General features: G+C 48.0%; 1 long non-coding RNA gene across 1 annotated transcript; it reads left to right on the top strand.

Moving 5' to 3' along the window:
* Positions 1 to 16795: 16795 nt before the first annotated feature.
* LOC139085345 (uncharacterized) lies at positions 16796 to 19002 on the top strand. The gene is made up of 2 exons (XR_011543625.1): positions 16796 to 17022; positions 18827 to 19002. It is a non-coding gene; the product is annotated as an uncharacterized lncRNA (long non-coding RNA).
* The last annotated feature ends 250 nt before the right edge of the window (positions 19003 to 19252 follow it).

Genomic DNA, 19252 nt, shown 5'->3' with positions numbered 1-19252 from the left:
CCAGGAGCCTGGAGACCTCTCCAACTCCTTTCTGACCTGACACCCCGATTCTGTGAATTACCAACATCTCTCGACTTTTATTTCTCAAATCCGTTCTCTCCTCTCGGTTCCCTCTACCGAGGCTCTGGCTGAGATTGTACCTTTTCATTGGGATCACTGAAGTTACGTCATTTAATCCTTTAATGAATAGTTGTCACGGGTCTAGTACGTGGCAGACACTGTCCTTAGCCCTAGGGGTACAGCAATGACCAAGTCAGGCATAACCTCTGTCCTCATTAAGACAGCCGAGTGGGAAGCCAGACATTTTTCCCTTCGCCTTCTGACTATCTGTCTCCCTGCCTCCCGACTTGCTCCTTTCTATCCACACTCCACGCTTAGCTAGAGTGGTCTATGCCCCATGCGAACCTGACAATGTCGACCCCCCCCTTAATGGGTGCCCATTATCCTTGGAATAAGGTCCAAGTATCTTAACACAGCGCTCACGGCCCCCATGATCTAGCCCCCCACCTCTCATGTCCACCACCTGCCATGCCCAGACTATGTCTAAAAAACAAGCACCACATAGTGTATGTTAAACAGCCATATTATTTAGGGAACAGTTTAAGGGCTATAAACCCTAGGGCACCCTTTATGCCTTTCTCATCTCTACTCGCTTTCCCTTTAGTCGTGTGAAATGCTCCATGATACAGTAGATATCGGGAAGAAAAAAAATGAAGGATATGCCATGTCTGAATAGACCAGTGGAGGAGGATTCTGGGCTGAATCCACTGTAGGGTTTTCCTGCTTTGTAATTAGAAACAGATTTAACCCTTCCTCTCCCTTAAGGAAGTGTGGCTGTCAAATGCCTCGGGGGTTAGCCAGAGTGGCCTAGCTGGTGGTGTTCCCTGCCAGCCTAATTGCCTTAATGAAAACACTCTATCCTTATCTGCTTTGAGCTAATCTCAGGCAGGGCCTGAGGTCACCCTTTCAAGCATCTAGAGAAACCCTCAGTAGCTGTTCTCTTTAAAGTTCAGGAACAAATATGAAAGGACTTTGTGAATGGCCCTGTAACTATCCTGTGGCTTTAATTTTCAAGGCAGGATTTTTTATTCTTTAGCTGAGAAATCCTTTTTAAAATAATTTCAAATTAGTTTTCATTGACTGGATCTTTTTAAAATACATACCTACTTGTGAAATATTTAACTCAGCCTCTGCCAGAGAGGAAACCAAAGGGGCAGAATGTTTGAATACATGGAGAGAACGTAATTTGGGATTGGACACCTCTGGATTTGAGTCCTGGATGCATCTTGTCCTAGCTGTGTGGTCTTAGGAAAGTGACCCAACATCTCTGAGCATTGGTTTATTCATACAGAAAGCGAAAATCACCATATCTCTCCATGAAGTATGGTTTGCAGATGAAAGGAGATGTAAAGCCCACTTATGGAAGAACTGGCTCAAGGCCAATGGGAATTCAAATCATTCTGTCCTCTAGAACTGATGAGCTCGTTCCATTGGCTACTATGTGGCACGTGTACTACAATTTTCAAATCCCATACCACAAAACTCTTCTCCCCCTGGTCCCAAGGTAGCCTCAGAATTCTTTCAATGCAACCTTAATCAACCAATTCAACTTTCCCATGAGGTGAAATACATCACTATGTTGACCCCTGGCCCTCATCGGCTCAGAAGCTGAGCACAACAGGAGCTCAGGGGTGGACCCAGGGAAGCAGAAACTGGCCTCTCTGAAGGATTTTTTCTGCCTTTCATTTCTAAAGCCATAGACTCATGAGCAATTAGAGCTGAACCAGACTATTCAACCACCTTATTTTTCAGGTAAAGAAACTAAGAAAAGAAGAAGCATGGCATTCAAGCAAGCCTCTGGCTTCCGCTGTCACTCACCAGCCAGTGAAACCCATTAAACTGCAACCTGGTCATGCAAACTTGAGACTGCAGGCTGTTCTTCAGAACTCTCCGACATGAGAAAGCTCAGGGCCCAAAGAGGAAGGAAGCCTGAGACCAGTTCTTGCTCATTCTGTGAGACCCAGTCCAGGAGGACATTGCTCCGGGTTCCAGAAGAGTCTGGCCAAGGCCAAGGCTGAGGATGGTTGCACCACCCCCCAGCCTCGTAGGAGCGCAGTGCTGGAGTCAAAACTGTCAAGATGTTTTGCTCTGCCTCTAAGACCCTGAGGAGCCCTGGACGTTTTACCCTGTCTCTCTGAGCCTTACTTCCCTCTCATAAAGGGATGGTAATGTCTATCCCTTGGGACTCTAGTAAGGGTTACATGAAATGACAAAAATGGTACTGAGTACACCGCCTGGCACAGTAGGAGCAAACACGCAATACTCTGTACAACGAGCCATGAGATTCTGGGGGAGTCATTGCCCCATACTGGCCCTCTCTATAATAAGGTGCCCAGATGAATGAACTCCACAGGCCCTTCTATCGCTGGCTGTCTGAACACAGATTCATTCTGTGCTGCTCCGAACAGCATTTCAGAGAGCAGAGGCATTGTGATAAGCAATTATATTGGTCAGCGTTCTAGACTACAGATTTCAAAAAGAAAATCAACTCCAAATAATTTGAACAGTAAGATTTATTAAAGATTTTACCTCGCTTCTCCAGGAAAGCCAGAGAATCAGAGCCAGAATCTATGTGTCTAGGAGCAATAGCCAGGAGAGATGCCCAAGCTTATCTCCAACCCCATATCTGGGGCTCTGCTTATCCTGTGATGCTGGGGACCCAGAGGTTAGAAACTCCCCCAGGACTGCCCCAGGAGACCCAGACACCAGCCCCACCAGAAAGATCCAGTAACCCAGGGCTGCCACCTCCACTTCCTCACTGTTTCCCCAAGTCCTTGCAGACCCTGGGTCACATGCAGACACCTGGATGCAAGAGACTTTAGGGGATGTAGAGTTTATTTAGTTTTGTTTTAGTTTGAGATTTCTAACCTTTGTTGTAAAGTCTGAAGGCATTTGGAACAGGTCTTGAATGGGCCTACCTTTAGTATCTGCCAGGGTGTTAATATGGCTGATAAATAAAATTATAGCTTGCTGTGCACCTGCTCCACCTTCAGCATTTTTATCTATCATCACAGGCAAGCTTCCATACCATGTATGATCAATATTATTACTTGCTTGCCAAGGATAAAACTGAAACTCAGAGAAATTAAGTAATCTGATTAATGTTATGCATCAAAAAAGTGACAGAGTCAGTGTATTAGGATTCTCCAGAGAAACAGAACCAATAAGGCACATAGAGAGAGAAGAAAGAGAGAGATTTATTACGAGAGATTGGCTCACACAATTATGAAGGCTGAGAAGACCCAGGATCTGCCATCTGCAGGCTGGTGGCCCGGAAATGCCGGTGGAGTAGTTCCAGGACAAACCCAAAGGGCTGAGAACGAGAGGCCCCATGGTTTAAGTTCCAGCACAAGTCCAGAGGCCCAGTAACCAGGAGGGACGATGTTCAAGGGCAGAAGAAGGTGGGTGTCCCAGCTCAGGCAGAAAGCAAATTCACCCTTCCTCCCTTTTTTTGTTTTATTCAGGCCCTCAAAAGAGGGATGCCCACCACACTGGGGAGGGCCATCTGCTTTACTCAGTGTACCAATTCAAACGCTAATCTCTTCCAGAAACGCCCTCCTAGACACACCCAGAAATAATGTTTTACCACCTATATGGGCATCCCTTAGCCTACTCAAGTTGACACATAAAATTAACCATTGCCGTCAGACTGAGCCCAGATCTCTTTGCCTACAAAACCACTTTGCCTGGTGCACTCTGCTCTGCTCAATGTAAGGAGGAATTTCTACAGAGCTACTGAACCCAAGAACTGCCCGATGCTGTAACAGCAAAGCCCATCCTTGCCAGTAGCCAGCAGAGATTGGTCCATCCACCGCTCTGTCCTGCTGTGTCCGTGATTTCCGCACTTCGTTGAGAAGCTTCTGAGACCCCTTGAGAGGCAGAAATTCTGTACAATTTGACCTGTCCATCTGAGTTGCCGCCCAAAGAGGATGAAGGCATGAACTGCGGAGAAAGATAATCGAATCTGGTGAAGAGCCAGGAAACCGAGCGGGCCCGTTGCCAGAAGACCCGCTGCAGTTGGAAGACAAGACCATCTCATTCAGAATCGCCCGTGGCCAGTCGATCCTTATTAAAGCGGAATGTAAAATTGTAATGTGGACATTGTTGCTATTCATAAAAGGTCTTATAAAAATGATTGCAAGGCAAGTTCACTGTCCCTCTTAAATATAGGAGCCATTAAACTGCCTCAATAACATGGGGAATATTAACAAGGACTGACCGGGATCTAACAGAGCTGAAGACATGAGAAGATGTGGAAATGACTCATGGATTTACTCCTTGCTTATTACCTAACCCCAGGCATTGAACCCCAAAGTCCAGTGCTCAAGGAAATGGGAAAATGCTTACAGTGACAAAGAAAGAAATGGACCCCAGCTGCCCTCAGCATGTTCAACTGTAGACCCAGAGGGTCATCCCAAGAAGAGTCAGCCACGCCCAGTGACTCAGCCGTGCTGACCGAGGGCAGGCAGAATCCTGGCATCTCCAGCCCTCAGCCTGGTGTCCAGGCAGCAGAACGGAGCCAAAGGCACAAACGGCAGGTTGGAGAGGCTGGGGGGGGGGTGCTCTCTGAATTGACTTCGTCTCTAAAATCTACACTTTTCCCCATCTCCTGGACAGGTCATTTTTAGTTTTTCTCTGATAAGGAGGTATTCGTAGACGAAGGCGGTGGAGGAATTGCAGGGAACAGCAGTCGATTTCAGTGTTGGTGAGCTCCTTGCTGCTCCAGTTTGAATGTGTCACAGGAGCGCACTGCAATGGGGTAAGGTGCCCTCTGCCCCTGAAGTCACGTCCCGACCTTCTTGCCCATTCCCTCTGAGCCAGAGTGTAAGAACCCACCCGGCAGGCCTTGGCTGAGGACTGTAGGCCTCGGCCCATCAGGCTGGGCAGGGGGCTCCAGCACAGGGAGGGCAGGCCCAGCATGGGCATGTTTATATGCTATAATCTGTATTGTTTTTAATGATATCTTAATCCCACCCCAGCAGCAGCATTTCTACAAGGAAAAAGCCAGATTAGAAAAGATCATTAAAAAGCTGAGCTATATCAGAGCCCTTAAAAAAACGTAAGCAAGAAACGCCTGCTCTTAAGGAGCTGGGACATGCTCCCCCCATACCTCTGACTGTACCCGTGGTGTATTGGTCTCCTGGGGCTGCCGGAACAAAATCTCACAGACTGGATGGTTTAAGTAACAGCGATTTATTTTCTCACAATTCTGCAGGCTTTGGAAGTTCAAGATTAGAAGGCGGCCAGGGCTGGCTTCCTCTGAGACCTCTCTCCTTGGCTTGTGGATGGTCATCTCCTCTCGGGGTCCTCACGTGCACGCATGGCTGGTGGCTCCCTCTCTCTCTGTGTCCTAATCCCCTCTTCTTATGAGGACATCAGTCATATTGGGTAAGGTCCACCCTGAAGACCTCACTGTACCTTAAATACATCTCTTTAAAGGCCCTGTCCCCAAATACAGTTGCATTCTGAGGTGCTGCGGGCTAGGACTTTAACACGTGAGTTTTGGGGACGCAGGTCAGCTCCTAATACATGCTAATAATCTATCAGGACCCTCCCCTATGCCAGGAGCCTTATGTGACACCTGACATGCATCACCTCTTATCCCCTTGGAAACCTACAGGTTCGGGATGTTATAGGCAAGTTGACATATGAAGAAACTGAGCCACGTACTTAGTGAATCATTGAGTTAAAAGCAAAACTTGACTGAGAATCTCCGATCTGCTAGGCGCTGGGAGTCTGAAAACGACGCAGCCCCTGCCCTCCAGGAGCGCACAGTCTGGTGGGGGAGACGGGAGTACACAGGCCGTGGTCACACCTGGTGCTACGTGCTGAGATGGGAAATCATGGGAGGCCATGGATCCCTGAGGTGGGACCCTCACCAGCCACCAGGTAAGGCTCTGAGGAGCGTGCAGACATTCACAAGCGTCTTAGTACCTGCCCCCAACCTGAACAGACCCTGCGATGAGGACCCCGGAGTAGGTGGCTTACTTGGCAGGTGATCCCAGGAAGTGAGAGCAAGGGGAAGGCGAATTGGGAAGGGACAGAAGCCATTAAAGGAGCACTGATGGGCAGGTGACCCTGTGGCCAACAAGCGGTAATTGTGTAGAAGACATCTCAGAATTGTCCTCTTGAGGGCCCAGGAAGCTTGGGCATTTATTCCCACATTCCCATCGCTCATTAGCTGAAGTTTGCCCCAGCGGGTATCAGATCTCTGGCACGTTCCACCTGCCCTATGCTCTGTTGAGTGAGCTTCTGCCTAAGAAAGCCCTTTGGCAGAGAAGCAGATGGTGGGCAGGAGGTGGTGGGGGGTGGGGTGGAAGCTGTTGTCACTGCTCCTTGCTTCCTTGCAGGTGACCTGAGACAAGGCCAAGGGGAGATGGGGCAGGGCGCCAACAGCATCTGCTGCAAAGGTGAGGAGGCGCTAGCCATATGCAGGTGAGGGTACCACAAGGCTGTCCAGGAGGGGCAACAGTGTGAGCCAAGCAGAAGATGGAGGAAGAGTTGGGAGTGAGGGAACCACAGGCATTTGGGAAAATCTTAAACTGTGACAGGTGCTACATGGAGGCTGGGAGCTGGAGCTGGAGGGTAGGCTGAGGTCAGCTTCTCCCACGATGGACCCTTCCTCCTCCTCTCTGATATGGGGTTCTTCTAGCTTATCCCTAGGGGATGTCTCTACCTCCTTTTCCAAGTTTGCACTTCTCTCAACCTCCCAGGACTCTCAGCAATCCCAAGCGCAGCCTCCTTCTCTGCAGGACTGATTCCCTCCTCCTTCATACTTGAGACACATGCACGCGCACACACACACACACACAGATACACACAGAGGCACAGACACACACAAACATGCCCCTCTTAGAACTCCTGACAATGCCGGCAATCGGCGAAGTGGCTTCTTCCCAGAGATTCCTCCTCCCCGGCCTCACCTTCAGCCCTGGGGAAATCTTGTCCCAGAACTGACGACCAGGCAGGGCTGCCCTCTCCTTAGAATAGGCCCCTTACTCAGAGGGCATCTAGCATTCAGATGAAAGACTAGAAACGGGGAAGCTGACACTTGGTAGCAGTTCTCAGAGCCCCATGGGTGAGCAGCAGGAGGAGAGGCTGGAATCCCACAATGCCAGAGACCCTCTAGCCCAACCCTGCTGTTTCACAGACCAGGAGACTGCGGCCCAGAGAGAAGAGGAAGGAAAGGGGGAGAATTTGAGCATCGACAGCACACAGTAGGACCGGTGCCAAGGCTGGTGCGTTCACAGGTGAGGCACAGGAGATGAAAGCAAGAGCCAGGCAGATGCGGGTCCGATTTCTGATTAGGCCACTCTCTGGCTGTGTGACTTTGGGTGCATGACTTCACCTCTCTGAGCCTCCCCTGTATAATGAGGCTGGCGATACCCATTCCTACCTCCGAGGGTGTTTGCTCCCAGGCACTGTTCCTCTGGGGTCCTGCAGCTCCCGTGCATCTCTCCACTTACATCACCAACCCACAGTTAGTGTAGATTTGGGTGCCTGTCTCTGCCACTCAGCTGGGTCTTCAGGATGGAGATGATGTCTTATGATGGCTTGATACATCCCATCTCTTAATGTAGGCACACGTCATAGGTGTTCAATAAACGAGAGCAGTTCGTCTCATTCAGTGCTTGTGACAGACCCATGGAGAGAGAAGGGCCCTTCCTAAGTTAGAGAAGGAAATGAAAGCCCAGAAGTGAAGACTTGGCCAAGATCCCACAGCCTTGAAGTAGTTCAGCTCAAACCAGCATCGTTTCCCACGGCTCTGCCTGGGATGGCCAGCTCTGGGTCTTCTCAGGTCCCCCCATCTGCCTTCATGGACCCACTCCCAGCCCTCACCTCCTGCAGAGGTTTGGGTCCCACTAAAGGACCCATCCCATCTGGGTCACCCCTGTGGTCCTCCCTCTTGGGATAATTCTGTGAAGTGCCCAGTCTTAGACCACGCTAACCATCAGCACCATTATTTATTCTGCAATAAATTGGGAGGGTGGAGGAATGAAAAGTGAGACCAGAGGGGAAGGTTGCTCCCGGGAGAAGCTGCTTCTCTGGTTGCTGGCACGCTCCTTGAGCTCCAGACTCTCCAGCTCTGGGTGTGGAGTCACCCAGCATTCAGAGCTGATGGAAGGAAGCACCCAGGGCAGGGCTTGGAGGACATCACTCACTGCCTCTTGCACAAGTCCCACCAGCTACTACCCAGGGGTGTTCGCAGGCTTCCGGAAATGAGTGTCCACTTCTGGGAGCTATGACATTATGGCATGTATGTGGAATCGTGGAAAGGTTGCAAACCCTTTCCAGAGAAATGGCTAATTAGTTAATTTGAAAATTTGTATACATCCAATTATATTTCTAAAGATTAAGATAGTGACAGGGGTGAGGGCACCACTCAGCTGAATTCAATTTTCATGCAACAAGGAAAAAACCAACCAAACAAAAAGTGGACAGAGGACCTACTATGTGTCAGGTACTTCCTGGGCCTGCAGGAGAAACAGGAATGAGTGAAACAGCCCCTGCGCTGTCGAGGCTTATAAAGAACTGGGAGTCAGTGCCTACCAAAACGAAGATGCACAACGCAGCCTGCCGTGAGGACAAGGTTGGAGAAAATGTAAACCATCGAGGCTAATTGGAGCAGCCCTTTGCAATCCAGGGAGCATCTTGGGAGGGACCCAGTGCATCCCGGTGTTGGAGCACTGCTTTCACACTAAAATCAACAGAACAGAACAGAATTCATTGAATGCAGGAAATGAAAGGGCCTCAAGAGACCCCCCTGCCCAGAAGCTGATTCCCCACAGAGAGGGTACCATCCCCTCCCCCCACTGAGGGCCAAATAGCCAGAGAATCTGACCCTTCATTCTAGGTGGGGCCAGGCTCCTAAAAATTCCCACCAGTTCCTTTGGGGAACATCCCCAGTGAGAACCACTAATCTCATCCAGGATTCTCTATGCAACTCTTTCACAGATGAGTTCCCCGAGGCCTGGAGCAGTGAGGTGATGAACCTCTCATTCATCAGTTCCTTCTAACAATCATTCCTTCCTAGCGACCAGGGGAGTGGCTGGCCGGTACAGACTCCACGTTGAGAGTTGCTTATTCAGCCATGAGGAAGGCTCCACCTTCGTGCATGGATCGTTTCGACTGAGGAGCGAAGAAGGTAACATAGGAGCCCCCAGGGCAGAGGGATTAACAGCCAAGGCAAGTCAGAGGGAGCAAAATAGGAAGACGGCCATGGAGCGGGATGTGGGAACAGGAAGGTGCTTTAGAGGAAGGGAATCTTATGTGCAATACTTGAGCTGTTGAAGGCATGGCACGCGTGAGGAATGTGAAGAGTTAAGTTTATTTGGAGCTTAAGGGGCATCCGGTCAGATGCAGTGGAGTTCGAACAAGGTAAGGCACGTACAAATGTGAATCAACGTCTGCCAGAGAAAGGCTGTGCTTGACACACGAAGAGCCAGGCGATGCTGCTGACAAGTCTTTAGGCAGAACCAACGGAAGACACCTTACACCCCAGCCACCACACATCCACCACCCACCTGCCCCAGGGCCATTGCTCCTGACATTGGACGCACCTCTGGGGCCCCATTCAGACCAACCTTGCCATGCATGGACTGGACTGCACGCTCTCTGGGCTACTCAGGGCCATGGGCACTCTCCATCTTAACTCATTCTTCCGTATCATCAGTTCTTCTCTCTTGGATCATTTCTAGCAGTAGACTAATATTTTATCAATTCTCCTATCTGTCTCTCTATCAGCTACCTATCTATCTATCGATCTACATTCTTTGACTGCCCCAACGCTGCACCCCTTCCCTGGGTTAATATCTCATTTCTCGGCTCCCTTTTACAAAAAATTTCTTTGAAAGAGTTGTCACTACTACAATTTCTCTTTTTCCTTACTTTCTCTCAACTCTACTCCAAACAGGCTCTCATCTGCACCATTCACTAAAACAGCTCTTTTCAAAGTGATCGATGACTTCCACATGGTAAATCCAACAGCCAGCTGTCCATGTTCCTCTTACTTGTCCCACCAAAATCTTTTTGTTAAAATTTATATGTAGGAAAATCAGCTTTATGTGTGGATGCAGTTCCATGAGTTTTAATAATATACCACTTTGTGTGACCACTTCCATAATCAAGATACAGCACAGGTTCAGCACCCCGAAAATTCCCTCATGGTGCCCCTTCCACCTGCTCTAACCTCTGGCAACCACTGGTCTGTTCTCCAACATTATATTTTTGCTTTTTCAAAAATTTCCTGTAAGTGGAATCCTACAATGTGTAGCTCTTGAGCCTGGCCCCTTTCACTCAGCTTCGTGCCTTTGAGATTCGTCTGTGTCCTTGCATGTGTCAGCAGACCACGCCTTGGCATCGCTGAGCATTATTTCTTGTTTGGCTGTGCTAGCATTTGTTTATCCATTAAGGACATGTAGATTGTTTCCAGTTTGGGGCAATTATGAACAAAGCTGCTATAAACATTTATGGTCAGATTTCTGGATGACCTAAGTTTTTATTTCTCTAAGTTAACTATGTAGGAATGAGCTTGCTGGGTCCTATGTTAAGTGTATATTTAACATGAGAAGAAGCTCCAGACTTGTTTCCAGAGTGACTGTTCCATTTTGAGTTCTCATCAGCAATGTACTGAGAGTTCTGGTTGCCTCATATCCTCACCAGCACTTGGTCTTGTCGGCTGTTTTTGCTTTTAAACCATGTTAACAAGTGTGTAGTGATGTCTTATGGAGGTTTTAATTTGCATATCCAGAATGACTAATCATGTTGAGCAACTTTTCGTGTGTTTGCTCACCATCCATATATCTTCTTTGGTGAAGGGTCTGTTTGAATCTTTTGCCCACTTTTAATTGTGCCGTTTATTTTTTTGTTGACTTTGAAGAGGGTTCTTTTTTTTTTCTTTTCATCGGTTTATAACATTATATAAATCTCAAGTGTACTTCATTATATTTCATCTTCTGCATAGACTACATCGTGTTCACCATCAAAAGTCTGCCTGTCATCCAACGAAAGTCCTTCACATATTCTGGCTATAATCTCGTCAGATACGTGATTTGCAAATATTTTCTCTCAGTCTATAGCTTCTATTTTAATTCTCTTAATAGTGTTTTTTGTAGTGCAAAAGTTTTTTTTGTAATTTTAGTGAATTTCAATTTAGCAACTATTTTTATGAATCTTGCTTTTGGATGATTGTATGAATTTTATATCTGAAAACTTTTTCTCTAACCCAGGATAAAGACCAGGATCCTATCCACGGCCCATGGGTCCTGTTCCTCTGCTTCTCCCAGCCCCAAGCCACTTGCTCTCTTGCAAAATCTGGCTTCTTTCCACCTTTAGAAATTCCTAAATCTCTCCAGCCACCGGATCTTTGCACACACCACTTCCTCTCCTTGAAATCAGTTTCTTCTAGCCCAACCAATTTCTGTCATCCTTCTGCTCTCACATCAGACCTCCCAGATTAAGTGTCACCCCATGATTTAGCTCTCATAGCTCCTGTATATTCTTTAAATTCACTTACCAGAGTTCAGGATTGCTTTGCTATTTGGGTGATTATACAATTTTCTGTCCCTTCCGCTAGATTGTAGGACTTATTTTGTCCCCTGCTGTATCCCAGCACCTCGCATGATGTCTGACATGGAGGAGGTACTCACTCTATGCTTTCGGAAAGACTTAGAAAATGAATGAATGAATGAAACAAAAAATGAATGAATGATATGAAAGACTCTTCCGACAAGAGTGGCATGAAAAGATTGATGATAGGTGCACTTAGGTGTTGTAAACTTAAAACACCTTCAAGGGCCAGGTAGAAACTATGAATGTGCAAGGGGAGGGGCAGAAGCAAGAGCGTCCACCGCCACTGCAGAGCCCAGGCCCCACCCAAAGGGGTGAGAAGAAGGAGCCGAGAGTCGCCTGTTGTTCAGAGTACTCAGGAGAAGCCAGGGGTCCCAAACTCAAATAGTGGCTCATTTTTTTAAAGCTGTGCTGCCCGAAAGAGCAGACCGGTGAGCATGACTCAGACCCCAGAGAACCCCGGTGCGTGGAGGAGGGGGAGGAGGGAGGAAGTGAGGGGAGAAAGCAGAGCTGGACCAAGCTCATAAGGAGAGCCCGGGGCCTGGCTAGAGGCTAGGACGGGAGCCTTAGGACGCCACATGAGCAGCCTGGCCAGGGTTAAGACCACCCAGAAGCTCAGCCATCACCTTCTTGGTACGTGCTACCTGAGCTCAGAGACTTTTGCCTAAAGGAGACAAGAAATGCGATCTCAAGAATGACATTCTCCTTGCTTGCAAACATCTATAGAAATTCTAGAGAAATAGAAGGCTGTGCTCAAGGAAGAAGTCAAAAGCAAGATGTGGAAAGCCAGAGACCAATTATACTCCTTCCCACACCCCTGGGAAAGCAGGTGACCCCATAGTTGATGCCCTGGGGGCCTGCAGAAGCGGCCATCACACGTCCCTCTCCATGACAGTGGGGCAGTAGCCGGAGCGGGCCTGGAGAGAAGACACAACCCCAGAGCAGGCAGATGTAAGATGAATCCCACTCTTTTGCCTTCTGGTTGTGAGATCTAGAAAAACTACTCAACCTCTAGAAGTCTCTGCTTCCTCATTTGAAGGTGGGGTGAGGGTTAAAGAAGATACCCTCACTGGCTGGGGTAGTCATTTGCCTTTTTGACCTCAACACCTTCCTTTGTGACCTGAGAATATTACCCATACTTACCTCGTGGGCTGGCTATGAGGATGCAATATACAGGAAAAGTGCATAGAACAGGGCTGCAAGTCAGTGTCAAACAACAACAATAATAATCAGTGTATGTGACACTTAAAATGTGGCTGTTGTTGTGATGATGGTCCTTCACCTGCATTTTTCTGTCAATGACATGCCGCTCAAATGGCCATCTTGTCGCTGAGCCTGACATCTTGATGTGTAACTGTCATGATAAACTCTCCTTTTCAGGGAATGGTAAGGACTGAAAGAGACAGGGATTCTAGAGGGCTCAGGCAGGGTCTCCTGCCCCACAGCCAGCACTCAGGCACAGAGGGGCTGTCCCACATCGGGAGCTCTGTCCCTGCCAGCACACACCCCTCACCGGACATCCTGGCTGCTCCACCATGCACAGGTCTGGTCTTGAGCAACTTAACAATTGATCCGCATCTCATTTTTCTCATCTGCAAAAGGCGAATAAAAATAATCATGCTTCCTGAAGAGGGATGATGATTACCTTGGCTGTGGAGATCCTGTGGGTGATAGGCTTCTCATGGTGGCAGATGCTTGACATAGTGGTAAAAGGTCACCAACGGCAGCTGTGGTTAATTTTTCTGCTTCCATGTGCCACTCATCTTACTTAATAACCCAGTAAGCGTCTACCTTGCGGGGGTGATTCTAAATCCACCTTCAAGCTATTTAGAGCCAAAGTCTGAACCACATCATTTTATGTGTCCATAAATATTTAAAAGTCAGCCCTCCCTCCCCCCCACTGTAGTTCCCTGGAATGAGGCGAAAATCTGCATATACGTAATCTAAATTAGTCGCAACACCAATCGTTTGAAGCAGTACACGGCGTAGGAGGATCAGATGAGTTGCCTGGTCTGAGCTGCCGCCAATTCTGAGACCCAGCTGTGTCTACCTGTAAAGTCTCTGTGCTTCCTCTTGCCTCCTGCTGCGTTTTCCTGTGTAATATCTATTTTTATAATCGATCTACTGGCACAGTGTCTACATTTGCAGGCAGTAAAAGCAAGGTGATAAATATGAATTGCAGGAAGATACTGTGCAGGTTAAACGTAGCTGGAAACAGTTCAGCACTGTGTATAAGACTATGAGCCAAGCGTCTGCCATGCATTCAGTGAGTCCCTCGTTAGTTTATTTAACAAACGTGTATCAAGCTCCTACTCTGTGCCAAGCCCTGGGCTAGGTCCTCAGATGTAGCAAGGACTAAAGCTGATATTCTGATACCCAGAATTTCCCACTTTCTTAATATGATAGCTTTTGAAAATAACCTCTCTTTTCTGTTGTCTCTCTCCTGTAATCTGTTCTTCCATCATCAGCCTTTTAATAGCATGTTGCCATTTCTATCTTTAATGGGAAACAACAGTACTCATTTGCTGGTTAATTATTAACTGACCCCCTCTCTCTCCTTCTCTGCCTGTAATACTCTTCTTTTCTCCACGGTGGGTGCTGAACTTTGCATCCTCTGTGTTTGTCCTTCTCCCATGAACTTCCTACCGCTGGAAGCTCTGGCACGTGCCCACTGAGGAGGATGGTAGCTACAGATTACTGGGCAGTATGGTAGCCAGTGCTGGAAAAAAGGAAAAGAAAAGTGGATCACATCCCCACGCATCCCATCTCCACGCTGTGTTAGCACCCAACACAGCGGTCCTCTTTACATCTTGGAGTGGGAAGGCGCTGTGTCTCTTCATACTTAGATCTGGAAATCATCACCAAATAAAGAAATCAAGGGGGAAATGTTGCCAACATAATCCACTTTGCCCAAAAGTTGGCAATAAGCCACACCTGCCTGTGTGATCACTCAAAAATCCCTGGTTGTGAGACTTGTAGCATGAGACACAGGACAGCACAGGGTCTGGGGCACACCAGGACCAGCCGTACAAGGGAGAGACGAGGTTATGAGTTTCATTGCCAGCACTATACCAGACGATGCCAGCTTTTTACTGACTCTGAGGGGACACAGTAGCCCTGTGAGGCTGTCTTCCAAACTCAGGGATTCCCCTCAGTTATAAGTAGAAGCTTTGACCATCCTTTATCAGCCTTGGAATGATTTACTGCCCCTACTTGTTTACATGGCATTCTGCTCTGCTGGACCATAAATTTTGGAATCAGAATCTAGGCTTTATTTCTTGCTGTGTCCACAGTCCCTAGCCTAGGGCCTGGCACAGAGTGAGGGCTTAATCAAAGTTGGTTAAATGAATAAATCCAAGAAAGAACGAATGAACGACAGGCATAGCTGGTCATCCTGTACACGGTGTTCCTGCTGTTTCCAACGACGTGCTGCAGTGGCTGTCTATCAGCTTGGTTTTTCTCTGTAAAACTTAGACACTTTGCCAATGGATCAATTATAAAAGTATGAATCAAGTAGGACAAGACAGCAAAATGCAAAAAGAAAAACAATGGCTTTGAAGGCACACACATCTGGATCTGAATCTTGACGGCACGCCAATTTGCTCGGGCAAACCATTTGCTCTTCCAACCCTGTGTATATAGAGACTCTGGGAGTGGGTTTCCAGCAGCTCTACTATATGGAGATCTTCTCCCCACCAAGAGGCATGACGTCTGTAGCAAGTTGGGTTCACCTGGCAGCAGACTTTGAGATAAAAACTAGGGTGCAGAAAATTTACTGGGAAATTGCTCTCACAATCAACACCTGTGAAACCGAGGAGACTAAAACAGGATTTGGCCAAGGAAGAAGTTGAGTCACTCTACACTTCCAGCAAAGGCCTCAGTTGACCACACAGGGGGATCTGAAACAGGGAAGGAATTTCAGAACTGTCCCAAGTTAGGGCATGGGGGCCACTGTTTCCTCCTTGCTTCTTGGAGCCAATGTTTTCTCAGCATCTCCCAGAGTTTTCTCCAGGGTGCTAACTCCTCTATCCCAGGAAAGTGCTCCCAAATCAATAAATTCTGGCTTATCCAATTTTTGTTCCTTCCTCTTTGATTGTACGCCCTCAAAATCCAGGTTTATGCATTTCTCCGAGCTCCTGCTGATACCGGCTGGCTAGATCCCACTGCTCCTTCAGCCGCCTGCCTCCCTGCTCAGCCTACCCCAATCCGAGAGATGAGTCATCCCTAGTCATTAGCCAGAGAAAGGATGGGGAGATGTAGATCCAGATCCTGAGGGCGGCTCATGTTCTCTCGCAGGGTCAAGGCCTCTACACCATCTTCAAGCAAAGGTGGAGTGTTAGCCCTTAATAGTGGGCGTGGCCCAGAGCTTCAGAGGAATCTGGAGATTCAAGGTTTGGGGGCACGTCAACCCAGATGTTCGCAGCCCGGCCCTGACCCTGTGTAGCAGACTCATCTGGTAGAGAGCTGACTTTCTTTGGATCCCAAGTTTTCTGGCACTTAAGTCTTCAGCTTTCTCTGCCCTCTTGCTGTAGGATACAAGAGCCTCCTTCTATGCTAACCTGGAGGTCCCTGGCTCTCACACTTAGCTCTTACTTGCGTCGGGCAAGTTAATCACTCTCACTGTTTCATTACCACTTTCCAGAGTCTCAACTGAGCTTAGAAATAGTCACTCCATTCCGCTGTCCTTATATCTACTCTTCATCCCATTTTTATAAAACGCCTGATACGTCACACCAGCTAACGCCTCCCCTTCCACCGGTAAGCATCCCAGCTCACCAGCAGTGAAAGGCTAACAAATATTCTGTTACCTACTACTGGGAGCCTCTGCGCTCCACCTACCCCCTGGGATAGAGTCCCCATCACCAGACAAGCAGTGGCACATCTGGCTGCAGAGTCTCACCTTAGTGTGTTCTTTCTCAGGCAATTCTTGGAACTAACTGTCATGGGTTGCGTTCTCCAGGAAGCGGATTCAGATGGAAATTTGAATGCAGGAAATTTACTCAAGGGTGATCTTGTAAGACAGAAGGGAAGGACATTGAGGAGAGCCCAAAACAGACCTAAACCAGCCCACAAGAACCTCTGGAGCTGAGAGGGAGATTCAGAGATGTCCCTGGTACAGGAAGAGGGCCCCTTCCCATAAAAGTGGAATGACTGCTAGTGAGGCAGTGTCCGAAGGGAGCTGACACCAGCTGAGGGGGAGAGGTTTTCAATCCCCGATGGGACGTCTGGGCAGTACATCACAGAGCCTGCCCCACGTGGCTCCTCCTCTGTGGGCCTGGCACTGCTCGCTCTGCACTTCACTCCAAGGGCGACCCAGGATGGAGTGTACCAGAATGGACAGCTTACTCCACCAAGCCGATCAGTTACTCTTTTCTGAGTAATTTGGAAGTGGCGGTAAGTGGGAGTTGAGACAGAAAGTCAGCCTCTGTGGCTGGCTGGGTCTCTGAAACACACCAACCAGGAAGTCGTGAGACAGCCAGGTTCTGCCCCATGATTGCAGAGGAGGGCAAGCCGACAGAGGAAGGAAAGAACAAAATAGAAAGCAGGCAGAAGTAGAAATAAGAGTTAGAAGCCTGAGGTCCTCTGGTCTCCACTTCCAAACCTTCTCTGGAATTCAGCTAGCTCCACGACCTCAGGCTCTGTAAGACTGTATCCTGTAACATGCTAGTTCCGATTTGTTTCTATCATGTGCTCCCCAAAGACCTAAGTACATATTAAGAACAAAATAAACCTCAGCTAGCCCCCTTTCCTTCTGTTGAGGAGAGTGCTTCTTCCAAGCAGCAGTTGTTGCTTTGCTATTGTTGTTGTGTTGTTTTCATTGGCTTGTTGTCTCTCCACCTTCCTCTTTCCTGTAATAATACCCCTCTCCTCGATGTGTGTGTCTCTGATGGAGAACCCTTTCAAGCACTTGGATGTCCATCAAGCTACGTTGTCTGGTTCTCCTCTTTGTCTCCGTGTTCATTCAGCCTCTCTCTCCAGGGGAGACCATGTGCCAGAGGGACAAACCCATGGCATTTGGAGTAAGCAGAAGTGGGTTTGAATCCCTACTGCACGACTCACAAGCAATTTGACCTTGGTCAGATCCCTCAAATAACAAAACCGCAGTGATTGCAGCTGTATAATAGTGGTAATTACAGCCCTCTTGTAAGTTGGTAGGAGAGAAAGAACCAATATTTGCGAAGTGCCTAGCAGGGTCTCAGAGAAGGGTTATTATCCACGTAATTATAATCATCTCTATTCAAATAGCTTAGGCAATCTTGTGCCCCCTTGCATAAGTCATGGCCCTTTCCATTACAAAAGACAGACCCTCCCCTTGCCCATTAAAATATCTTCAATAAATCAAGGATTTTTTTTTGGCACACAAGACTCAGGGATGACAGGATCCAGGGTTTCAAACAGGTCCTCAGGACCCAGTTTCCCTCTTTTCTTGGCTGGCATTCCTCTCTTACAGCCACTTTCTTAGGCATCCACCTCTGAGCAATTCTGGCAGAGAAAAGAGACACTTTCAGCCATCAGTTCCAGGAAATGTCTTTGCCCGTCTTCAAACCACTCCCTCTTACCAGGGGGATTGGCTTTGGACTGAGGCTATGGATGGAGTCAACCCCATCAGACCATAGAGAAGGGCAGAGGGAAAGGCGGAGTTTTCCAGGAGACTCTGAGCACTCCACCAGAAGAAAGGAGAAGGTGCACGCAGGACAACTCACGTCCACTCTGCCTCTTGCTGAAGCTTTCTTGCTTCTTTTTTCTCAGTAGTGTTTTCTTCTTTGAGTGGTTGGTGAGCCAACCATTTATCACAGAGTCCTTCCACTTGCACGGTAGAGAGGGTAACTCACTCATCTGTGGTTTCCACATCCTTCTGGAACTCTGGTCCTGGGTGGAAATCTAACCAGCACTCGGGTCTCCAGTACTCTTTCAAGTGACCCTGTGGAGGGAAGAATTGCTCTTGGTAACTGTGAGACCAGCATTTTCACCCACGTGGTCTTGCCAAGACAGATGAGGAACCCTGGCCCATAAAACGCCAGCGACCTAGCCAAATTGGGCGTGTCAGTTTTTACTAGACTGCTTCATCCTTGGCCACGGTTTGATCAACAACATATTAGATCCCAATCATTCCAGGAATGTCAGTCTCCCTACATGTTCCTCAGTAAAGATGGAGACAAGAACTCTCAGCCACTCTCCTCCACCTTTGTCTTTGCAGAATTCCTCTACAGGGACGTGAAAGGTTAGAGTCCAGAGCATTTATGGAAATCATCAAATCCAACTATGAAAAAAGAAGATAAAAGCTTGAAGTTGTTAAGGGGCTTTCCAAAAGTCAAAGAGCTCATAAACATCAGAGGATGGATTTAAATAAAGGACTATTGGACTTCTAGAGAAGCGTGTAATATGGATGAGAAGGTAAACTCCAGGAAACAATGAATTTAGGGTGGCAGAGCTCAACTGATAAGCAATAAAGCTCAGTTTCAAATCTCCCTCTCCCACCGACTGGTGAGGGGACCTTGTCTTCCATCACATGCCCCTAATTCTCTCTTGCCCTCCTATTCCTTGCAGTGTACAGCTTTTTGTTCCCCCCGCCCCCCAACCCCAGAAAGGACTGGAGATCTTGACAATCTACTTATACCGCTAG

This window comes from Equus przewalskii, chromosome 8, assembly GCF_037783145.1.
Source record: "Equus przewalskii isolate Varuska chromosome 8, EquPr2, whole genome shotgun sequence".
Taxonomy (NCBI): domain Eukaryota; kingdom Metazoa; phylum Chordata; class Mammalia; order Perissodactyla; family Equidae; genus Equus; species Equus przewalskii.
Note: the sequence above shows the minus strand (reverse complement) of the source record. Positions and strands in the feature narration are given on the sequence as shown.